The following is a 25,031-nucleotide window of genomic DNA, read 5'->3' as shown; positions in this document are numbered from 1 at the left end:
ATAAGCAATATGTATATATAACCCTGCTTTGTTCACCTGACCCTATATCCTGATGATCCTTGCATATTGCTGCAGAGTTCTAAGTTTCAAGTGATATGATCAAATGAGCATCTTATAAATATTACTATACCTGCAGTGTGCAGAATAGACGGGGAGGGGAACAGGGCAAGAAACAACGAGGATCTGGTAATAAGATAGTAGCAATGTAATGGACCTTAAAGACCTTAAAACTAGCTATTTTCATTAAATAATAACCTCCAATACTTATTTAGTACATCTCCTACGAAGAGTTAAAAGCATCTTCATCCAATCTCCAAATTATATTGTAGCCAACTGAAAAAAAGCTATTTGGGCTTACAGTTTGCAGAGAAGACACAAGGAACATAAAAGGGTATGCTCAGGACACCCAAATACAGGGTCTAATAATCTCTCCCATGAATATCGTAACTCTAGCCTGTTGGTGGTCCCTAATCACCAGCACAATGAATGGTAACCTTCACCAAGAACCATGAGAATCAGTTACTGTACCAGTAAAGTACAGTAATGATGTATGAATTCCTAGAAAATTGAGGAAGGCTTTTTTTTTTTTTTTTAAGACTCTGGGGTAACAAAAAGTATTATTAAGTTACCAAAATTTCAAATAATTATTTTCAGAAGCAAGGAAAGAAATTAGGAACAGGTCAAACTCTCCCATTAAGAGCTCTCTGGACAACTACTTGATTATGTTTAGCATCATCCAAACCTAGTGTTCATAACACATTCAATAAGCATGATGGATTCTCTTTTTCAGAGGCAGACTTCTAAGATGGCCTCCAATGATCCCCATCTCATGGTATTCACAGTTTGTGGAATTCTCTACCAATGAAGGCAGGCAAGAACTAGTGACTTGCTTTCTAATAAACAGAATAAGGTCAAAGAGATAGGATGCCACTACTGTGATCAGATTACAAAAGATTGTGGCTTCCATTTTACTGGCAGATTCCCTTAATCATCTTCTAGGCTTGCATACTTGATAAAGCAAGCTGCCATGTGGCAGAGCCCCATATGGCAAGGAACTGAGGGTGACCTTCAGCTAACAGGCCGCAAAGAACCAAAGCCTTCTATCCAATACCCTAAGAAAAATGGAGTCCTACCACCAACCACGTAAGTGAGCTTGGAAGCAGATCCTTCCACAGTTCAGCCGTGAGATGAGAATGCAGCCTCTGGGCTCACACCTTGATTGCAGGCTTATAAAGATACCGGAGCAGAAGACCCAGCTAAGATGTGTCTGGGATTCCTGAACCACAGAAAAATGAGATAATAAATGCGTATTGTTTCAAGCTGCTAAATTTTGGCAAAATTTGTTATACACCAATAGACAAATAATGGAAGAGCCTCACTACATATACAGAAACTGAATCACTTTAATTTACTGATGCGGACTGATAGCTATTCTATTAAACATTATATGTACTCTTCTTATGAACTCAGCAGTATAATTAGTAATCCAAATGCTAACCAGAGTGCATATTTGGTTGAGACTTAGATATCAGTGGGTCTAAAAATTCAGTCCTGTCTTTACTATCACTGCTTCCTCTGATGTTCCCTTAGCATGTCTCAGGACTACCTCCTTGATTCAAGATCTTTGAGGAGGACTCTGAGGAAGCTGGTGTTAACCTCTGTGGCACAAATAGGGAAGAAAAAAATGCTAGACTGCATGCCTAAAGGCACATCACACAAAGGCAAAACTGTCAGTATCTCTAGCATCACTGGATTAAACATGAAAGCTCACAAGAAGTTTAAGACAATCCCACAAAAGTTCTATATCAGAACAAGAATACTGGAGTTGGGAATATCTGTTGGAGTCAGACCCAACAGATAATGTCTTAAAGGGATGCTAATTTATTTGGAGGGTGAGAGGAGATGAGATGATGAGATGAGATGAGATGAGATGAGATGAGATGAGATGAGATGAGATGAGATGAGATGAGATGAGATAGTGTAGACTCAGAGATTTTTCTCTTCCTCTTATTCCAGATGTTTTCAATCTTTCTTCACTTCAAGTTGATAAACCTATATTTAATGAGCATTGGAGAGGATGACAAAGAGAGAAAAATCAAAGTTTCTGCTCTTCACGACATTATAGTGGTAAAAGTATGACACATATAAGGAAGATCTACAAATATGAAATAGAAAGTCCTAATTTCACAGAAGGTATTAAACATACAGTCCTCACTATTTCCATGCATTCAGTGAGACTCTCAGTTTACTAACTCAGTTGTCTAAGAAATAACCAATTAAAACTTTTCCTTAAGGAGTGCCTGGGTGGCTCAGTTGGCTAAGCATCAGACTTCAGCTCAGGTCATGATCTCCCAGTTTGTGAGTTTGAGCCCCATGTTGGGCTCTGTGCTCACAGCTCTGTACTGAGAGCTTGGAGCTTGGAGCCTGTTTTGGATTCTGAGTCTCCCTCCCTCTCTCTCTCTCTGCCCTTGCCCCACTCGTGCTGTCTCTCTCTCTGTCTCTCAAAAATAAAATAAACATTAAAAGTATTTTTTAAAAAACCTTTTCCTTAATAATAAATCCATTTGTAGTTTCTCTCCTACCTGGCTAGTGGGAAACTTGACAATAGCCAATATTTGGGGCCCTTCTCTTTCAAGAACTGCTATAGAATTCCATCCAAAAGGTGGGCAGAAGGCCTCTAACCTCAAATGAAGTGTAGCTGTTGCTGATTTCCCACTTATCAAGCCTGTAGTGGGCCTCTGAACATGGGGTGTTGGTAGTAATCTCAGGGTACCTCAACTAAGGACCAGAAGACAAGAATCCAGACTTTCTCTGTCCATCACTTATAGTGTTCTTTGGGGAAAAGAAATCTCACTCATCCTTTTAAAGGTTCTATTTCTATTTCTGTAAAACTGAGGACAAACTGCTTTGTATTCCAACTGCCTCGTCAGTGGTCATAGAGGTGGTTTTCTCTTATTTCCATACTTTTCAAAATACGTTATGTATTCCTTCCGGGAGGTAAACTAGCCAGGAGTTCTTGTGCCCATGTGACAGAGGAGGAAATTGGGAGATTGCCATAAGAGATTCATTCAACCTCAATCAACACAGCAGGCCATGGCCAAGTCAGGGTTAGAATTAAGAGTTTATGATATTTAACCCAGTGTTCTTTATATTGCACTGTGGCTTATATTGCACTTAAAACAGCCATCCATTGTATATCCCTAAGGAGGTGTTAAAATATGCCTAAGCTGTTACTTCAGGTGGATCGTCTCTAGCTTGAGAAGGGCTATACGTGTCTAGGTGAGGGATCGGGACTAACAAGGCAACAGAGAGCCGAGTAAGGCTTTTGTGTTTGGTTGATGGGGATGGTTTTTACTGTACCTTTGTTTTTAATATTGGATCTTTCTCTGCAAATGTATGGATACAGCACAGAGACATCTATTACTTGTTTCTGAAACATCATCAAAAGCCCCATGGGCAGCAGAGTATAATGCAATGTGCCAACATGACAAGTGTGAAGTGTGTCAAGTCAGGGAACACCATAAATCCTCTATTCAATTCTCAAAGAATATGATACACAAATGTCCATTCATCTTGCTCTCTCACATTTCTACCATTTTCAAAGAAGGTGTCTGATAGGCTAGTGAGGGCTCCCTCTGTGCTGAGCTCCTGAGGGCAAGACTCATTAGCCATGTGGCCATCTCTAAAATTATTACATCCAAACACTCAGAGAAAATAAGAACCTGAGGTAGCACACCATGCCTTGCTGCTATCATTTGTCAAAAACTGGCACCAGTTAGAAATGACACAGGATAACAAGTCCAGAAGCATCTAGAACAAACAAGAATGATTCATCACTGAAGACAGGGCAAAAGCACATTCCCATCCATCCACATATCAATTATACAAGCAATGAAAATAAGTACTGGTTCACATTCCCAAGGTCTGAAAAAAAATCATGTGGGCCATAAGGAAATTATAAACAGAAAACAGACCTAAGAAAAAATTAAATGTGTTGTACTATTCTCTCTGTTTGCTCATCACTAGGTTTGGTTTTTCAAGAAAAATAAATGTTTGTAAAGAGGAGATCACTATTTGACTCAGTGACAAGGGCATCCAAGAGAGGGGAAGGGGCCAGCTCAGTGAAGACAGGAAAGATGACCAAGAGGAAGAGGTACTCTAACATTTGAGAACGGGTGAAATTTGAACAATAATAGCTAAAATTTATGAAATGCTCAGCAGGTGCCAGGCCTTGTTAAACTTTACTCATGTATTATCTCAGTTTAAACTCTCCACAACAATATGTGGATAGTGTATTATTATCCCATTCATTGATGAGGAAAAAGGCATAGGAAGGTTATGTGACTTGAGAGTTAAATATTTAAATTTAGGCAGTCTGGGGCACCTGGGCGGCTTAGTCGGTTAAGCGTCCGACTTTCGCTTAGGTCATGATCTCACAGTTCGTGGGTTCGAGCTCCGCATCGGGCTCTGTGCTGAATGCCGGCTCAGAGCCTGGAGCCTGTTTCAGTCTGTGACTCCCTCCCTCTCTGACCCTCCCCTGCTCACGCTGTCTCTCTCTCTCTCTCTCCTAGAAATTGAAAAAAAAAAACCATTAAAAAAAATAAAAAATAAATAAATTCAGGCAGTCTGGTCCAGAGCTCATGTGGTTAACAACTAAGCCAGTTGTTTTCAAACTTACTCTTGCATCAGAATTCCCTGGAGGGCTTGTTTAAACCCAGGTTGTTGGTCCCAGCTCCAGAGTTCCTGATACAATAGGTGAGATCTGAGATTGCACCTTTCTAACAAATTCCCAGATGATGCTGATGAGGACCACACTTTAAGAACCACTGCATTTAGCTATGTTGCTCTTTTAAAAGATAGGCATTCTAGTTTGAGGGGAATAACATTACTACATGCATAGATTAAAAAGAGATCACGTCAAGTAATCATGAAGAAACATACCTAACTACAGCAATTCACTTTTTCAAAAAAATATCAGAGCTAAGACTTACAAATACTGCAGTGAATACTGCAGGATATAGACAGAGATGCTATCCTTTTTATACTGAAAAAAATAAAAAGTTTAGGGACCAACAAATGAGGTGAGAGTAAACAAACTCTTATAGGTAAAGCAAGGCAGACAGCTATACCAGTAAAATCTACACACACACACACACACAGACACACACACACACACACAGACACACACACACACACACAGACACACACACACACACACACACACACACACACCCCAAATATGCTTAGGTCAAAAGGGAAAAGATGAAAAGAAGACTGATGCACATGTGGCCATAAAACAACACACTATGCCTATGTCTTACCCAGCTTGTCAAAACAAAAACAAAAACAAAAACAAAAACAAAAAAAATGAAGCTACATAGATAATCTCCAACTCCATGTCAAAAATCTGAGAATTTAAGTTTAAGAATCTCGTGAAATCCATTTTCTTTGGAATGTACAATAAGTCAACTGGGACCCTCAAGAAAATCTTTATTCTTAGACCTCAAGAGGCATATTTAAACAGAGATGTTTCTCTTAAATATATATATTAACATATATCATTTATATATATATACATATATATAAATAAAATCTACTACACACACAGACACATACACACATATATATATAGTAAATTTTTTTTAGTGCAAAGTGGATTTTATAGTAACCACGCTATCTCCCAAGTCTGGATACTATTTTTATTTCACTGGTAGTTTTCAAATAGAAAAACATATGCAAAATAAAATCGGCCATTCAATCATTCTTTGGATGCCTTCCATGACAAAGCTCAGAGGACACAAAAGTTTTGAAGATTATGATTGTAATGATGAGGCTTACAGCCTAACTGGAAAGACTTTATACTTTTATTTATATGTATGAATATGTCTCTATCTTCCAAAACGTCTTAGTTTTAGACAATTATGAATATGCATTGAATCCAGAGGATGGTGCCAAGTATTTCTTTACTCTTCCCAGGGAACCCAATGTAAAGCCTACTTTATTATGGCAGTTTGTATCTCCTTCCCCTTGGATAGTTGAAATGAGGTGAAAGAAAGCAATGGAGGGAGAAGAAAAGTGTATATACAAGGTCAAACACAGTAGGTACCATATACATTGTGCAAACAGTAAGTACATATTAGAGGAATCACTGGAAATCTTAGGAAACTTTCTGAGAGGCTGTGGGACTTCATATTTGAAAGAAGATTGAGAGATAATAGTGGGAAGGGACCATACAAGACAGGAGGGTGCTTCTGAACAGGGTATCCCAGGAAGACTACTGACCTAGTGTATGCCTTTATGAAGAAGGCATTAAGTACAGTGATGTGATGGACAGCAAAGATCTAAGTAGGGAAAACACCTGGGGCAAGCTCTAGAAAAATGTTCTTGAGCAGATGAGAGAGGGATGAGTTGTCACACCAAGGGCAACTTTTCCTTTACAGGCATTGAAGAATTTGAGAGGGGTGACATAAACTAAGTAATGGTTTACGCAGACAAGCTGGTAGCATCTTGTAGGATATATTTGAGGGGAGAATGCTATCTAGGAAACCATTGTAACAAGCCAGGTGTGAAGTAACAAGGACTCAAACTAAAGTCAGACCAGTGGGAATGTGAAGGAAGGGATGACCATGAGCCCTGGGAAACTAAGGAGAAATCCCACTTTTGGCTATGACTGTGGATGAGGGAAAAGCAATAGCCAAATAATGATATCAGGCTTTGCAATTTCAGTGTGTGGCCAGAAACAGCAACTGAAGCCCAGAGGGGCCATGTTTAGTCAATGGTGGGGTAACATTTAAATATCTGAAATCTCAGCTCATCCTTTTTTCAAGTACATCATGCTACTTCATACAAGTTTCATACAAAGCTTTTGAGGTGTGACATTATCCCACGCCACAGTAACTCTAAAACCATATGGCACATCTTATAACAACAATAGAAATGAGGCAATTTTTTTGTAGCTTCCAAGTTTTAATTGAAATGAGTAGCTTTATAATAAATCTTTTATTTTTCAAAACCTAACATATTATTTATAAAGTCATAATTATAGATTTTTTTTCTCAACAGATACTTTGTGGTGCCTCATTCCCCAGACAGAGTAATTGCTTGTAATTTCTCATTCTTTATTGATCCTAAAGGTTCTTTAGAGAAGGGTGCCTCAACCTTAGCATTCCTGACACTTTGGGCCAGGTAATTCTTTGTTATATGTGTTCACCTGTGCATTGTATAATGTTCAGCAGCATCTCTGATCTCTACTCACCAGAAGCTGGTAGAGCCCTGCACTCTAGTTGTTACAATCAAAAATATCTCCAGGCATTGCCAAATGTCCCCTGGGGGACAAAAATCATTCCTAGTCAAGAACCACTGCCTTATAAGTATTTTTAAGACTATCTTGATGAAGATATTTCCATTTGACAGTCCTCCTGTTGGGAAAAACCAAGTTCTGTTTCAATATGGGAGTCTTCTTGCATATGGGGAGAGTTGCAGAGAGTTGGAAAGATAAGACTCAATCACCAGTTATCAAGTTTCACCTCAAAGTTCCCTTTCATGGGAGGTCACTATGTCTGGAATGAAATGAAAGGTTATTTGCTTACAAACAGGACTCAAAGGTCTTCTGTGGTCTTTAAGAAACATGACAACAAAAGCACTGGGTGTTATATGGAAACCAACCTGACAAGAAACTATTTGTAAAAAAACAAAACAAAACAAAACAAAAATAAAAAATAAAAAAAGAGTTCTTTCATGATAAAATTTCAAAAAAAAAAAAAAAGAAACATGACAACAAACTGCTTTTCATGAACCTACTCTTCACCTAAAGTCAAGTTCTTTTTTAGCTGTTTAGAAGGGATGTTGTCTCTTGGAACAAACAAAACTGCAACCATCTCCAGCAAATTTCAATGTCTGAGTTATAAACCTTCCAAAGCTGACTCATGGTGGAGGACAGAGCTTAACTCCCTGTCACTAATGTCCCTGGGTCTATAAAGCAAATCCAAGGAAATGGTCCTTTATCAGAGAAGGATGTTACCTCACACTGATCTACCCCAAACAGGCAGGCCTGGGAGAGAGTAAAATAACTGATGAGACATAATGTGCCATCAACATCAAACCCTGTAACTTCATCTTTCAGATTCATCAGGAATTGAGTAAAGAAAAAGGGACCTGTTATGTTTAATCCTAAACTGACAAGATATTTGTATTTATGAGGCAAGAAGTTACATGTGCCAACCAGGTTCCTGTCTTCCTTAAGTAAAAGCTTTGTGTCAGCTCTTCTGTTTACTCACTCACAGGCTGCTTTCTGGTCTCACTTGCTTTCCTGTATATTTATATTGAAAGAATACATTCTCAGCAGCTTTTAGGCCCTTAAATGCATTTCAAGAGGAGACCAAGCCCAATCACTGTTACTTAATTAACACAATTGTGAAGACTTCAATCTAGCTACACAATAGCTTTCCTGACCTTGCAGAAGGAGGCACGACTTCATTATTGAGTATATTGTTTCCTATAAACATATAAAACCCCTACAATAACAATCCCATCAGACGAAATGAAGTTATCTGAGAACAGAATTAAACTCTAAATGACCTTTTGCTCTACTCCGTAGCCCCCTATTAATAATTTCTAATCTAATCAGTGTGGATAAATGTACTAAGGCTGGTCATGCCAGGCACAGGGCCAGCCCGGCCAATTGCCGTCCATCTGATTCATTCCAGTCCAGAGCTTGTCTGGAAAAGACGCATCCCTCGCTGAGAGGCCACTGCCTGATTTCCTCTTTTGTTATCTTTTAGCGGCAAAGTCATGTCCTTGTAACTGATAGACACATTTCTTTGTAAATAACCCTGAAGTGACTGATAGAGCTTTTGCCAGACAAAGGCAGCAAATAGCAAGGCATTACTCATGCCAAGCCGTAGAACACTGTGTCACGGCTGACAAATTTATGGGAGATATGAGCTCACCTTTTGCACAAATATATACTTTCCTGGCAAATTCATCACATGCTTTAATGGCCCCATACTGCATTTGTCAGCTGTCTGTCCCTGTGCCTTGTTGCCTTTGGTTTCCTGTCAAGGATTGTTTGTTGAAATCATCTAGCAGCCCCATTCTTCAGCAGTGAGACCCAAGAAAGATCAATGATGACACCTGTATTGATAATATTTTACATTCGACTATTTGGCTGATAAATCATTTTAACAATGCTGATATGTTTATTGAGTGTCTGTCGGCATCACAATTATATGGAAAGTGATACCAACTTAAATCTTTGCTTTGTTGGTCTAGATTTTATTTCTTTCTTTTCATTTTCCCATAATTAAATATGCCATGGAACAGGTTTGACTTCCCCATCTCAATAGCATGTGAAAACAGGAGAAGAGGTGACCTTGTACTTCCACACATTGATTACAAAAAAAAAAAAAAAAAAGAAAAGAAACAGCAGCCTAGTGGCTATCCTTGGCAAAAAGAGTAGTCATTAGAAGGGAGAACAAGGGAGCTCTGAGGATATTGGTAATGTCCCGTTTCTTGACCTGTGTGTTGGGTTAAAAGATTCATTCATTTCTGAAAATTCTTTGGGCTTTTATTTTTCAATATATGTGTTTTAAAAAATGCTTATTTATTTATTTTGAGAGAGTGAGTGTGCATATGAGCAAAGGAGGGACAGAGAGGGAGAGAGAGAATCCCAAGCAGGCTCCAAACTGTCAATGCAGAGCCCGGTTTGGAACTTGATCCCTCAAACCATGATATCATGACCTGAACTGAAATCAAGAGTCAAATGCTTAACTGACTGACCCAATATATGCATTTTTTTGTATGTACATTATACTTGACTAAAAGTTGCACAAAAAAATAGCAAACATATCGCATACATACAAGCACACACACATAAATATACAGGCTCAGACTCTGTGTTTCCTACCTTGAAACTCTATACCACCTCTATAATCTCTTTGGTTTCTTCCTATAAATATCATATGTCCAACATGGAAATTATGTCCAACAAGCATTTTAGAAGTGATCATTTCACTGCCACCTCCCCACAGAATTTCAAAGTAAACCTTATGGGGGGTGCCTGGGTGGCTCAGTCCGTTAAGCGTCCGACTTCGGCTCAGGTCATGATATAACGGTTCGTGGGTTTGAGCCCCACATCAAGCTCTGTGCTGACAGCTAGCTCAGAGCCTGGAGCCTGTTTCGGATTCTGTGTCTCCTCTCTCTCTGACCCTCCCCTGTTCATGCTGTCTGTCTCTCTCAGAAGTAAATAAACATTAAAAAAAAAAAAAGGAAACCTATGGTTCTCAAATTCCTTAGCCTTTACTTTCTCTGTAAGACACTTTTGTCATGAACTCCAAAGTCTCTGTGAGGAAAAAGAGACTAAGGTATCAATAAGAAGAGATCAAATTTTTCCTTGATTTCCCATTCAAATTACCTTTAATTCAAGTCATATGCTCAGTCCATGTCTATGAAATTTTCAGATAAAAAACAAACACCGAGATAGAAAGGGAAAAATTCAACCACTTGAATTGACAAACTTATGATTGTAAACACCTGGATGGATGGATGGATGGATGGTCTTTCCAGAAGCCCTCAACAGACTGTTACTTTCTTGTCATTGGCCAGAGTTGCATCATATAGCTCCTCGACTTTTAAGGTAGTCTGGAAAGGAGATTATTTAGCTTCTTCAGCCTCTACATTAGAGGCAGGTAATGCAATGGCATTTGAGAATGAGTGCTGAATTGACCAACTCATAGTTCTAGCTAGATTAGCAAAAGCAAAAGAAGGCCACAGGTGAAATGGGTATATTGGGAATGTCCAGGGAAGAGTTTTTAAACTAGGGTTTCAAGTTTGGATGCTCATCGTAATCATCTGGATATCCTCCACTGAGATTCTAATTTAATTGGTTTTGGGTGTGGCCCCTTGCATCAGAATCTTTAAAAGTTCCTCTAGGTGTTTCCAATGCTCAGCCAAGATTGAGCAAGAGCTTCTAGCTTAAACAGATAAATATAAAGACTTATATGTCCAAAGAAGATAGCAAAAGTATTAGATGAATCATCAGTCATTATTTTTGTGGATCTGAAGTTGAAGATTAAACAAAGGTTTAAAAAAGAGCTTTACTGGAAAAAGCAAGAATCTAGAAAAAGTATCCCCTGATTTTACAAACACTTGAGTGACAAATGGGCATTAAACAACATGAACAGGTTTATTTTTTACAGGGGTATATTGATGAATTAACACTCAATTTAATACTTGGATCTATTAGCATATAAGATAGCCAGCCTTATTTCCATGATTAATTGGATAACTTTGTCACTATTATATATTCACATCATAGCCCCACCACTTCCTATCTGTGGTCTTGTGCAAACTACAGACTTCTCTGAAAGCCTCAATTTTCTTATTTATAAAATGGGGAAATGACTGGAACCTATCTCAAAAGGGTTGTTGTGAGCAGCTATTGAGATAAACTGAATAAAACAGTTCAATGTCTGGTACATATTTATAGCTCAATATCATCATTGTTTTGGGAAACCCATTCAGCATGCTCATTTACAAGCATTAGTGTTACCAAGAAAGAAATAGAAAAAATTGGATCTGAAAACCCTGGAGATGACAAATAACTCTTATCATGAGGCTTGTGATCAACTAATATTCAACTATCCCAGAGGAAGATATCTTAAAATAGTTACAAAATGCTGCTAGAGGAACTTAGGTTGAATATGATAAAAATAGGGGCATCTGTATGGCTCAGTCAGTTGAGCATCCAAATCTTCGTTTCAGCTTGTATCTTGATCCCAGGGTTGTGGGATCGAGTCCCATGTTGGGCTCTGGACTGAGCACGGATAGCTTGCTTGAGATTCTCTCTCTCTCTTCCCCTCCCTCACTCTGCCCTTCTCACATACTATCTCTCTAAAAAAATAACAAATTTTAAAAAATATGTTAACAATAATTAACTGTGAAGGTAACCGAACATGACAATATATTACTGTAAGACCCAATGGCATCTCCTCCTATGAAGGTCTACTGTAATAGGAGATATCTCCATCTATTTAGAATAGTGTAAGCCAGAAGTGTGGTGAGTAAATTAACTCTTAACATCCTTTTAGCTTTATGAGTCAACAGTTGCTACCCAAAAATATAAACTCAAGGAGATGAAATTCAGACTTAAGTTTCAAAGTGATGCCATTGAGACCAGTGGCTTGTTTATAAAATCCCACAGCAAAATCTGTATTTCCTCCAAAAGACAAAATGTCTTGGCCTGAGCAAGTGGAGGCAAAAAACTCACCCTAAAAGGCTTCACCCCCAAGAGTCTGTGGGCAGAATGGGTGCCACAATGTTCCAAATATAGGCCTGTTCTTAGGACCCTGGATCTTCCTTTCCATCGGACTGAAGTGCACAGTTAGGTCCACACCATCCCAGGTAACCTGGGATTTTGTTCCCCCACTTCAGATACTCTTTAAATAAGAGAACTTGTCAGTCTCTATTATGTCTGGCAGACAGTAGGTGCTCAATAAATATTTTTTGAATGAGCCTGATCATTCTGATGAAGAGACTCCTTTGTTCTTTTGGATCATTGGCCTATGGTTTCTTGGTCTAACAAATTTATGGCACCAGTTCATATCTTTCTCACCCACAGGTTTCAGCAGAATACCTGAGGCTGTACTTACAAAAGGTGGCCAGGAGGACCCATCCATTTTGGCAAGTACCTCTGGTCTGAAAGGTACAAATCAGAACTTTCACCACATTCCATCAGGCACTCACTGGTGGTGCCAACACCTCAAAAGGCCTGCTTGGGCCATTTGTCACCATGTGGACTCATACAGACCACTATGGAAAATGGTATATTTGAACCAGCCGGAATGACCTGTCTATATGTGTAGACAGCCATGGTCACTTTTTCTCAATAGTACTTGTTGTGCTGATTGCAATGTGGTTCCTATTATGCTATTATTTTCCTTTAGAAGTAAAATTTCTTTTGGAAAGCTGGAAATTTCTGAAATAATTTCCTATCTATTCTTTCCTCTTACCTTCCAAAAGAGCAGCTCATAATCTGATTATTAGTCAGTACATAGGAAAAGGGAAAAAAACAACATTTATTATTACTATTACAATTAGTTTTCCTTAGAATTCCAAGGAATTCACATAATTTAGAGAAAGCCATTAGAAGGAAATTGTTATTTTCAATGTGATTCTTCCTGCGGAGGTATGAATTAAGAGATCTTGCTCTGTCTTTCCTGGAAATGGATGTTAGACTTGAAGAACAAGGATTTTTTCCCCCAAACACATAAAATCATCGCTATGATGTAATCAGTAGTAGGAGTAAATCTGTTATACTCTTGTCATTTCTCCCTACTACATTTTTATAGGTCCTCACCAGTAAAACTTTACCATTTTCAGAAGCTTTTTTTTTCTTTTTAGCATTAATGAGGAAAAATTAATGGTGGTATTCCCAAGTTACAAAAGTATCCTCAAGTATACCTCACACTAGAGAAGGAAGAACCAGAAAATAATTATTCCATTATAACTCCTGCCTCAAAAATATAAGATACCTAACATTATAAACACTATACCCCATGTTAGTTATCTTTCTTATGTGTGAATCTTATCTCCTCATTCAATAAACTCCCTGAGGAGAAAGAGGCCACCATTTATTGAGAATAAACCAGAGCCCACTATGTATTTTATTCTCTGTATTACCAACAGTCCTGTGAGGTCATTACAGATGAGGAAAGTGTGGGAGGTTTGAGTCATTCTTCCAAACATATACAGTGACCAAGTAATGCTTCCCCCACCCTCTGTGTGAGCTTGTCCAGGCACTCAGTGAAGTTTTGCTAAGCAACACAGACCAGCCTCAATAGTTGTCATCAAGAGATTACTACTATGAGCCTACTATTACCAGAATGTCTGTTACTTGAGTTCTACTGAGACTTCTGGAGTCACCTTTGACCTTAAGAACAGCCTTAGCTTTAAACATCAATATTGGTTCGAGCCTTTATCCACTTATTTTGAGAAACCCAGTGTCCTCCACTCCACCCCAATATTAACTAGTCATTTAAGCTCAAAGTTCATTGAGTGCCTCTGTGTGCCAGGCATTCTACCCTCTTGGGAAAGAGTACAAAACAAGATAGATTAAATCCATTCCCCCATCGGACTTACATTCCTGTGGAGCTGTTAGTTGTCAACTGCCGTGTAACAAATTACTGTGACTTCAAACAATACTCATTTATTAGTTAACAGTTTCTAAGGGTTAGCTGGGGAACTCTGTCTCAGGGTGTGGTTTAGCTGGGGGCCTCTGACTCAGGGTGTGGTTTAGCTGGGGGCCTCTGACTCAGGGTCATAAGGCTACAAAGTGTTAGCTGGAGCTTGTAGTCATCTCAAGACCCAACTGGAAGAGGATCTGTTTCCAGGCTCATTCATGTAGCTGTTTATAGGTCTCAGGTCCTTGCTAGCTGTTGGCAAAGGCACTGGTTCCTCACCACCCAGGCGTCTCCATAGGCTGCTCATAGCATGGAAGTTTCCTGCCTTCAGAGCAGCGACTCCCAGAAAGGGAGTAAAAAAGGATAAGGGAAGGCACAATGGAAGTCACAGTCTTTTTTGTAACCTAATCCCATCACTTTTATTGAATTATAATCATTAGAAAGGCGTTAACTCGGTCCAGCTAAAGCTAATACTTGAGATAGAAGGAATTGCACAAAAGCCTAAATCAGAAGAAAGAGACCATTGGGGGCCAATTTAAAGGTTGCCAAGCACAGAGACACCAAATAAATAAAAATTGAAGGTGATGGAAAGTGTTATGAAGAAAAATGAAGCAGAGTAAAGATTAGAAAATCAGGTGTTGAGGAAAAAGTATTATTAATAAGATGATCCAGGGTGCCTGGGTGGCTCAGTCAGTTGACTGACTCTTTCTCAGCTGAGGTCACAGTCCTACCATTGTGGGATTGAGCCCCACATCGGGCTCTGCACTGAGCATGGAGCCTGGTTAAGATTCTCTGTTTCCCTCTGCCCCTCTCCCCTGCTTATATGCTCTCTTTCTAAAATAAAAAACAAAAAAACCCAAATAGGATGATCAAAGAAGCTTTCTTTGCCAAGGTGACATAAGCTAAGATCTGAAAGATGTTCAGGAACCTGCTATTCCAGAATCTGGACAAAGAACATACCAGGCAGAGAAGACACAAAGTATATAACCCTGAGATGGTAAGGGCCTTGACTTGTTGGGCAAATGACAGGGAAACCAGTGTGGGCAATCAGAAGGAGGAAGGTGGAGGGTGGAAGAGACAAGGCCAGAAGGTCAGCCAGGAGCCAGGGCACACAGGATCTTTACGACCAAGGCAGAGATTCTGGGCTTTATTCTAAAAAGAATGGGAAATCATCATGATCTGAGTTACATTTTTTCACCAACCTTCGTGAGGTATGACTGACAAATGAAAATTGTGTACATGATATTTTGATAGATGTATACATTGTGAAATCATTAACACTATTGGCTAACTCACTTATCTATCACCCCATCTCTCATGGTTACCATTTGTGTGTGTGTGTGTGTGTGTGTGTGTGTGTGAGTGAAGAACACTTGAGATCTACTTTCTTAGCAAATTTCAAGCATATAATATATTATTATTACCTATAGTTACCATGTTATATATTAGGTTTCCAGAACTTATTCCACTTGTAACTGAAAATTTGTATATTTTTATCAGCATCTCCCCATGTCCCCCAGCCTCTACTCTCTTATTATGAGTTCAGCTTTTTTTGATGTCACATATAAGTAAGAACATGTCTTTTTGTATCTGGCTTACTTAGGATAATGTCCTCAAGGTCCACCCATGTTGTCTCAAATGGCAATATTTCCTTCTTTTGTAAGGCCGAATAGTATTCCATTGTGTAATACATACCACATTTTCTTTACCCATTTATCCTTAGACAGACACTCTAATTATTTCCATAAATATTTTGGCTTTTGTCAATAATGCTTCAATAAATAGATGGATGCAAATATTTCCTAGAGGTACTGATTTAATTTCCTTTGGATACATACCTAGAAATGAGATTGCTGGATCAACAGTAGTCCTATTTTTAATATTTTTAAGGAACATCCATACTATTTTCTGTAATAGTTATACCAGTTTACATTACCATCAGAAGTGTATAAATGTTCGTTTTCTCTGAATCTTTACAAACACTTGTCATTTCTTGACTTTTTGATAACAGCCAAAGGGTGTGAGGTGGTATCTCATTGTGGTTTTAATTTGTATTTTCCTGATGATGAGCACTTTTTCATATACCTGTTGATCATTTGTATGTCTTTTTTTGGAAAAATGTCTAGTCAGACTTTTTGCCCATTTAAAAAATTGGGTTATTTGTTGTTTTTGCTATTGTATTGTATGAGTTCTGTATTGAGTTTTGTATTGTATTATATTTTGGGTATTAACCCCTTATCAGATATATGGTATGCAAATATTTTCTCGTATTCTGAAGGCTGCTTTTTCATTTTGTTGATGGCTTTCTTTTGCTATGCAGAAACTTTTTAGTTTGATTCAATCCCACTTATTTATTTTTGCTTTTGCTTCCCATGCATTCAGTGTAAGATGCAAACAAATCAATGCCTAGACACTTGTTGTCAATCATTTAAAAAATATTTTTAATGTTTGTTTATTTTTGAGAGAGAGAGAGAGGGAGATAGAGAGAGAGAGAGGGAGAGAGAGAGAATGTGAGCAGGGGAGGAGCAGAGAGAGAGGGAGACACAGAATCCAAAGTAGGCTCCAGGCTTTGAGCTGTCAGCACAGAGCCCAACGTGGGGCTCAAACCCACAAATCGTGAGATCATGACCTGAGGTGAAGTTGGCCACTAAACCAACTGAGCCACCCAGGGACCCCATCAAGCAATTTTAAGGAATTCTTCCCCCCTGTGTTCTTCTAGGAGTTTTATAGTTTTAAGTCTTACATTTAAGACTTTACCCATTTTGAGTTGATTTTTGTGTATGATGTAAGATAAGGGTCCAATTTCATTCTTTTGCATGTAGATAACCAGTTTCCCAATACCATTTACTAGAGCCTATCCTTTGCCCATTGTGTATTCTTAGTGTTTTTGTTAAAGATTAGCTGACCATATATGCATGTGTTTATTTCTGGATGCTGTCTTATATTCCATTGGTCTATAGAATACCATATATGACAATACCATACTGTTTTGATTACTGTAACTTTGTAATATAATTTTAAATAAAAAATGTGACACCTCCAGCTCTGTTATTGCTCAAGACTGCTTTAGCTCTTTGGGGTCTTTTGTAGTTCCATATGAATTTGAGGATTATTTTTTCTATTTCAGAGAAAAAGTCACCGGAATTTTGACAGAGACTGCTTTGGGTAGTATGGACATTTTACCAATATTAAGTCTTCTGATCCATGAACACAAGGTATTCTTCCATTTATTTGTGTGTGTGTTTCAGTTTCTTCCATCAATATTTTATATATACAGATCTTTCACTTCCTTGATCAAATTTTTCCTAAGTATTTTATTATTTTTGATGCTATTGTAAAAGGAATTGTTTTCTTTCTTTTTTAAACTTTTTAAAAATTTTAGACAGAGAGCAGGCGAGCAGGGGAGGGGGGAGGGAGAGAGGGGGAGAGAGAGAGAGAATATGAAGAATATGATTCTTAAGTAGGCTCCACATGTGGAGCCTGATGCAGGGCTCGATCTCACAGCACTGAGATTATGACCTGAGCTGGGATCAAGAGTTGGACACTCAACCAACTGCGCCACCCAGGCATCCCAAAAGGAATTGTCTTCTTAATTTTGGGGGGGCAGTTTGTTGTTAGTGTACAGAGATGCCACTCACTGACTTTTGTATGCTGATTTTGTATCCTGCAATTTTTCTGATTTCATTTGTTAGTTCTAACAGTTTTTTGGTGAAGTTTCTGGGATTTTCTGCAAACAGAGACAATTTTACTTCTTTATTTCCAATTTGGACATCTTTTACTTTTTTCCCCATAACTAATTGAACCTGTTAGTCTTCCAGTACCATGTGGAGTAGAAGGGGTAAGAGTAGGCCACTCTTCTGAGCTGAGTGGTTAACTTGTTCCTCATCTTGGAGGTAAAACCTTCAGCTTTTCTCCACTGACTATGATGCTAGCAATGGGCTTGTCATATATTTTGTTTATTAGGTTGAGGGCAACCCTTTTATACGAAAATCACTGAGAGTACTTATGAAAGAATACTGCATTGTGTCAAATGCTTTTTTCTGTACCTACTGAGATGAATGTATGATTTTTATTCTTCATTCTGTTAAAATGGTGTACTGCATTTATTGATTTGCATATATTGAACCATCTTTATATCCCAAGGATAAATTCCACTTGATCATGGTGTATGATCCATTTAATGTGCTACTGAAGTTTACTGAGGATTTTTACATGTATATTCATCAGTGATATTGGCCTATAGTTCGTTTGTTTGTTTCTTTGTTTTTATAATGTCCACACCTTTTGCTCTATCTTTGAGAGGAAATTCTTAAGACTGTATGCCTTCTTTCAATCCTGCAAAGCCAAACTGGTCCTGAAAGACTCCGAAGGGCAGTTCCCTGAATTGTTCAAGTTTATGTGTCTTCTCCCAATCCTATGGAGTTGGTCCAACTTTCTATACATGCTCATGAGCCATCTATAAAGGCCTACACCTCTCATTTGGGAAGCCAACCGTGGGAGGTGGATAAAGCATGCATAGCATTAGGGGTGACTGTGAGCCAGCTGGGAGGGAGGTCCACACATGCTGAGTCCCAAGCAGCTGTGGGCAGCTTCCTGATGGCATCCACAAAGCAGGCTAGTAAGATCCAAGGCCCTTTGATGAGTTCTCAGTCGTGGTGGCTGTGTTCCCAGCCCCTCCCAACCCTTTAGCTATGCCCGTTGCCTAAGTATTCTGGGTGGGGGAAAAAAAAAAAAGTGGGTCTCTTGGGCAGCATCCTGCCAGGCTGGAGAAGCCCGGCATTCATTCACTGTGCTCTCACTTTCCCCTATGGGAGAAATCACAGGTTAAGGGACTTTGTCTTGGCATTGAACTGTAGTGCCTTGGAGATGGGGTAGCAGGAACGAAGTGAAACTTTATCTTCTACTCATCTTTTCTTCTCACTATCCTCAATGCATCTATTCTTGGATTTCTTGCTCCAGTTCTTCCCCTAGCCTACTGGACTCCCACAGAAGTACCCTCTTCTGTAGGTGATTGTCAAAATCAATGTTCTAGAAAACTCCTATTCCACCATCTGCTAATTTACGTTTTTAAAAGTTCCCACAACTGCTGTTATGGAGAATAAACTATAGCAGGGGAAGAGGGAGAATAGCAAAACCAGTTGAGCCTATAGTTTGAGAGATAATTCTAGTGGGCCCTATGAGATACATGGCAATTGGCCAAGAGTAGAGAAGTCTCAGAGGTTTAGTTGCCTTTTAATTTCCTCCCACTCCGATATTCTGCTTCATCTGAGTTCTGACTCTCTACTTAGTTACTTAGTATCCATCTCCTGTGACAATCTTCTCACCACTCTAGGTTGACCCTGATGTGGAATGCAGGCTCATATCCTTTCAATTCTTCCACCAAGCAACACAAGAGGCTGTGAGTAGCTGACTCTATTAAGTCCACTGGTACCTCATGGAGCTTATGTTCCAGCACTGAATAGTATAGCAATATTTAAAATGTAATATTAAATTACTCTGATGAAAAATCCTGTCAGCCTCAATACCCAACATGTTGCTATTGCCACCCTCTCTCCCTTGATCTCCTTGTAGCTCAATGCTTCCGAATTTTTCGAATCCCTCATTGCCTCTCTCAGGCTGCTCACACTAAATAGTTTCCACATATTTTCACATAACAGCAATTCAGCATCCCCTTTATTTTGTATCCTCCCTCTAGATCCTGATTTGGGGCTTAACTGTTCATAGCCAAAATACTGCATCAAGGTGTTTTGCCAAGCAACATCAATGGCAGCTATATTTTCCTAAGTGGGACACTTAGATGTTTTCATACTTCTCTGATACGTGGTTGGAAGGTTAGAAAACAAAGGGAGAAATGGACTGGAAAGGACTCCAGAAGCCGACTCAGAGCATGCACCACCCCTTAAGATGGAAAAAGCAATGAAAGAAGCTATATGCAAAACAGTTCTAGCAATAATATCTCCTGGCCAATATATACTTTCAGTATTTGGTGTTTGTTATTACCCAGGGAACACAAAACCCCTATGGACATGAAAATCATAATAATTCCACCTCTCCTATCCCCTAACCTCCATACCCTTTGGCAGTCTCATACATTCTAGTCACTGTAAACTCAATTTTCCAGAAAATTTCAAGAAAACTAGTTTACTACCCTCTTCAACCATTTATATTCATTTTGGCTTATTGTATTAAGAGTCTAGGTACCTTTGAGTGTTCAGACTCTTTTAATGATGTCACAGTTCAGAAGTATAAGAATGATTGCAGAAAAATTAATTTCTGATTCATGTAGCTATAAATTGAGGCATGTTGACTTGAGCATTAGTTTTTCTAAGAACTTTGCTGCCAGATTTTATTTACAGAATGTCATCATTTTCCAAAACATTACTGTTTCTTTTTTCAGATCATCCCTTCTGACTAGAACAGGTAATTTGGGGAGGATTTATACATAATGATAGCCTGGATCCCTTCATTTATAAAACTGCACAGTACTTGGCTCATTAATAGCTGTTGAAAATGCTAGTCTAGTAAAAATCATAAGAAGAGCTTTTACTTGGGGAATTTAATTGCTGAAACCAAGTTGGATCCATTCCCAAACATTATCTGAGACAAACAATCAATCCTGATGCTGGGTGTTCCTCAAGGCAGACATTGGGAAGGCACTGCCCTGACTGGACAGGCATTTTGGTATTACAAATTTACCATCTCAGAGCTCTGCTTTACTCAGTGGGTTTGGAGAAATCATCGAACTGTTTATTCAACTCCATTTGGGCAATGAGAAATTCCATTGAGGGCACTGACAAGTCCTGAAAGGCAATAAGATGTAACAAAATATAATCCTAGTTTAAAGGATTTAAGCATCTGTCAATGCCCCAGTGATGACACTGGATTTTCATCATTAAGTATATAGTAAAGTGGTGAGATGGAAATAAAAGATTAAATGAATGCCAAGTAAACACTTCTCTACAGTTACAGATCTTACAGCCATCTGTGTTGTTTTTTTTCTCCCACCTTAGGCCCTGGTTTGAGAGCTGGTGGAAGAAATACTCTATATTGTGTAAAAGAATGCAAAGGAAAGCTGCTGATTTACCTAAGAGCTTTTCCTACAGTCTGAGGTAGAGCAGAGTCAGATTTCAGGGCATAAGAATAGAGTGTTATGGCCCAGATTGGACTTTAATTTCCTCTCTATAATTGTGCATTCATGGGTGTGCATGTGTGTGTGTGTGTGTGTGTGTGTGGAGAGTTCTCAAATTATTTCCAATAACTAGGCTGATTATTAGAATCTCTTGAGGAGCTTTTAAAAATATAGATGCCCGGGGTGCCTGGGCAGCACTGTTGGTTAAGTATTCAACTCTTGATTTTGGCTCAGCTCATGATCTAATGGTTCATGGGATGGAGCCCCACATCGGGTTCTGTGCTGACAGTGCAGAGCCTGCTTGGGATTCTCTTTGCTCTTCCCCGGATCTCATTCTCTCTCTCTCAATAAATAAATAAATAAATAAACATTTAAAAAATACAGATGCCCAAACTTACCTGCCCGGAGGCCCAGGAATCTGTACTTGTAAAACAGGTGTTTATCCAGGTTAGTCTGTACATTAGCCAGGTATAGAACCACTGTTATACTAACGACATATCAGATAAAGGGTTAATATCCAAAATCTATAAGGAACTCACCAAACTCCACACCCAGAAAACTAACAACCCAGTGAAGAAATGGGCAGAAGATATGAACAGACTCTTCTCNGACTGATGGGTGTGGGGGGGAGGGGGACATGGGCATGGAGGAGGGCACTTGTGGGGATGAGCACTGGGTGTTATATGGAAACCAACTTGACAATAAACTATTTGTTAAAAAAAATTAAATTAAATTAAATTAAAAAAAAAAAACACTGTTATACTATCCATTTCTCATCTCCCCCTCACCACTTCTCTGCTGGCTCTGGTCCAGTGATTCAGTTTCTCAAAGTTTCCATTTTCTTGTTTCCTTTATATTGTGATGTACATTTGATCCATACAGACTTGTATGGATCCATACAGATCCATTTCCTTCTTGGCCTTAACAAAAGTGTTCATCTTTCCATGTGCAACTATTATTCTTCTAGCTCCTAAATATTTGCCAATAACTAAATAAGTGCACAGCCAGGTAAACTGATGTCCTTTAGGCCCAGGGACACTTCAACCGCAAACTGGTCAAGCACTGCCCAGTGATCCAACGACAGGCTCACAAACCTTTATCTGAACTGATTCTGAGGCAAACACAGAGACTGGCGGAGTCTGGGGCAACACCCTAAATACTGTTAGTGGCTCCAACATCTTGAAATAAATGAATTTTTTATTTTGAGGTCAAGTTTGGCAAAGAATTGTTTCCTTGTTTAAAGAAGAGAAAGGATTTAAAATGGATTACATATAATTTTAAAGTACATGTTCCTACAAAACAATAGCTTCATGAGCTAACTCTAAATGTTAGTTATAAATGAATCAGAAACATATGGTTCCAACTTTTCTCTACATACAAAAGAGACAAAAACTTCAGGGGAAAGGAGCTAGAGACAAACACAAAGTTGATTTTCCAAAGGCCTCAATGCTGAGCAATGGTTTAGAACACTTTCTGAAAACTCTCAGGTTTAATCAACTGTCTTTTTTAGCTTAGCTATCAGAATCTACAGATACCTATCAAGAATCGGTATTAAATGAAAGTTTGCAACAAATTCTAACCAGAAGTAGTTTTCAAACTACAATCTAATGATTGGAAATTTGCTAAGAACAGGATGAAAAAAAGATGGAGACATACTCAAAAAATCCAAAGCTGGCATCCGACAACTTTCAAGTATTTTATAATAAAAAGAGAGTACTTTAAATTGAATGATAGTTGAACAAATCAATTGTTGCTGAAGAATTTTTCCTTAATTAAGTCCTGATGGCTTTACAATGCAGTAAAGAATGTACTGGGCTTTTGACAACTCCTTCCATTCCCAGTGAAAAGGGAAGACAGCCCAGAAAATCACTTAGGAAGACCCGGACAACAGATGGTACACCAGAATTGAACAATGATCTCAATAAGTGAGGCCTCAGAGACATGATGATGCATTCTGCAGCTGGATATCATAAAACTTGGGTACCAGTGGTACACTGCTATGACCACTAAAATTAGGTTCTTATAGAGCCACAGGCCAGTGTGTATGACTAGTCAAAGCCCAGTAACAAGCTGTTCAAAATTCCCAGTTTTGAAAGCTGGGAAGCATCTGGGGCCTGCAAGGAAGTAAAGCTCCCTACATTTTCTACAGTATGGCTATTACCTTAAGCAAGTCAAAATCCCTCTGGCTCAATTCCCTGTGGAGTGATGGCTACACCACCTATTCTATCTATTTCACACAAAAACCTAAAGTGAAAAAAGAAATTAGCTTTTAAATATAAATATGCTATAGCCAAATAATCTGGCATTTTGTCAAAAGAAATGGACACATTTTAGAGCTTGCATTTTTAACCCACTGTGCTAGGTTAAAAATAGCTGCAAATTCTTTGACCCTCTTCCCATTAAGAAGAAGGGTCTATGGCTTCTCCTCTTGAAACTGGGCAGGCTCTGTGACTGCTTGACCAATAGAATATGGTGGAAGTTCCAGGTCTAGGGCATCAAGGAGAGATTCCACTTTCTGTCACATGAAATACTCTTAGAACCCAGCCGCAACATAGTGAGGAAACTTGAGCCCCATTATAAGACCTATATGGAGAGAAATGTGACCTCCAGACAGCAGCCTTGATTGAGCCCCTAGGTAACTGCTAACACAGCTTGCTAGCCATGTGAGTGAGCCATCTTGGAAGAGAATTCTCCAATTTCTAAATTGAGATGCCCCAACTGATGCCACTGAGCTCTGCCCAAATTGCACATGTGAGCAAAATAAACGGTGGTAGTTAATTGTTTAAAGCCAGTAAATTTTACATTGATTGGTTATTCAACAATAGATCACTAGAATACCTACTATCTTGTATAATAATAATATAATAACATTATATTATATACCACAACAGTTATGTAATTGTTATTGTATCATAGTTATTGTCAATAGGAATAATAAGTTTTACTTATTAAACATTAACTATGTTCCACGTACTACTTTATATGTTTTACCTGTATACTTTGATCAAATTTAACTATTTGTTTATCTATTCATTGTCTATCTTACCCAGCAGACTATAAGCTCCAAGACAGAAATATTCACCAGAGTATACCGAGAGTCGAGCACAATGTCTGGCATATTAAAATGGACATGTTAGATTATTCTGCTACTATTTTGCTTTTCTTTACTAAAATTTAATCAGATTTTTTTTTTTTTCATCACAGGGGAATCAACACAAACCTTAAATAGTTTAGGTCCAAAAAAGGAGCTAGAGATTAAGAGGAGTGAGAGCTCAACACCGTGAATGAACACAATGACATTTGCAAAGTCTCTGGAAAGCAGTTATTAAGGTTGTGTCTAGGTAGGAACCGATTGGCAAAACTGCCTTAATAGGTTTGCTACCTGGTTTTTAGTGACTGTTCAGAACAGTCTAACCATGTATGCTCATAGGTGGTATTACTGGGGAGTTTATACTTCTGGGCACCAAATTCTGCAGCACTTGAAAGAGAACACACCAGTCAAGTGGTACTGTCTGGTTCTTCACCCTCACTCAGGTCCCAAAGAGAAAGCCAACTGGTATGACCTGCACCAGACTCAAGGGTAGGATGAGCTTTTCCAGACAGGGGCGTGGTACTCCCTACCACATTGTTATTTCAGATAATTGATCAGAATGACTAGACGTAGCAGTCTTCTCAAAGGCATTGCCACCACCTAGAGTGATTTAAATACCCTGGGAGGGAGCACA

The 25,031-nt window shown here is 38.8% G+C and overlaps 1 long non-coding RNA gene across 1 annotated transcript; it reads left to right on the top strand.

Moving 5' to 3' along the window:
• The first annotated feature begins 15,214 nt into the window (after nt 1-15,214).
• Nucleotides 15,215-24,573, top strand: LOC144233349 (uncharacterized). The gene is made up of 4 exons (XR_013335645.1): nt 15,215-15,388; nt 17,305-17,392; nt 19,510-19,575; nt 24,511-24,573. It is a non-coding gene; the product is annotated as an uncharacterized LOC144233349 (long non-coding RNA).
• Nucleotides 24,574-25,031: the final 458 nt, after the last annotated feature.

The sequence above is a fragment of the Crocuta crocuta genome, unplaced genomic scaffold (genome assembly GCF_008692635.1).
Source record: "Crocuta crocuta isolate KB4526 unplaced genomic scaffold, BGI_CrCroc_1.0 scaffold113, whole genome shotgun sequence".
NCBI lineage: Eukaryota > Metazoa > Chordata > Mammalia > Carnivora > Hyaenidae > Crocuta > Crocuta crocuta.
This window is presented reverse-complemented; position numbering and strand designations above follow the sequence as displayed.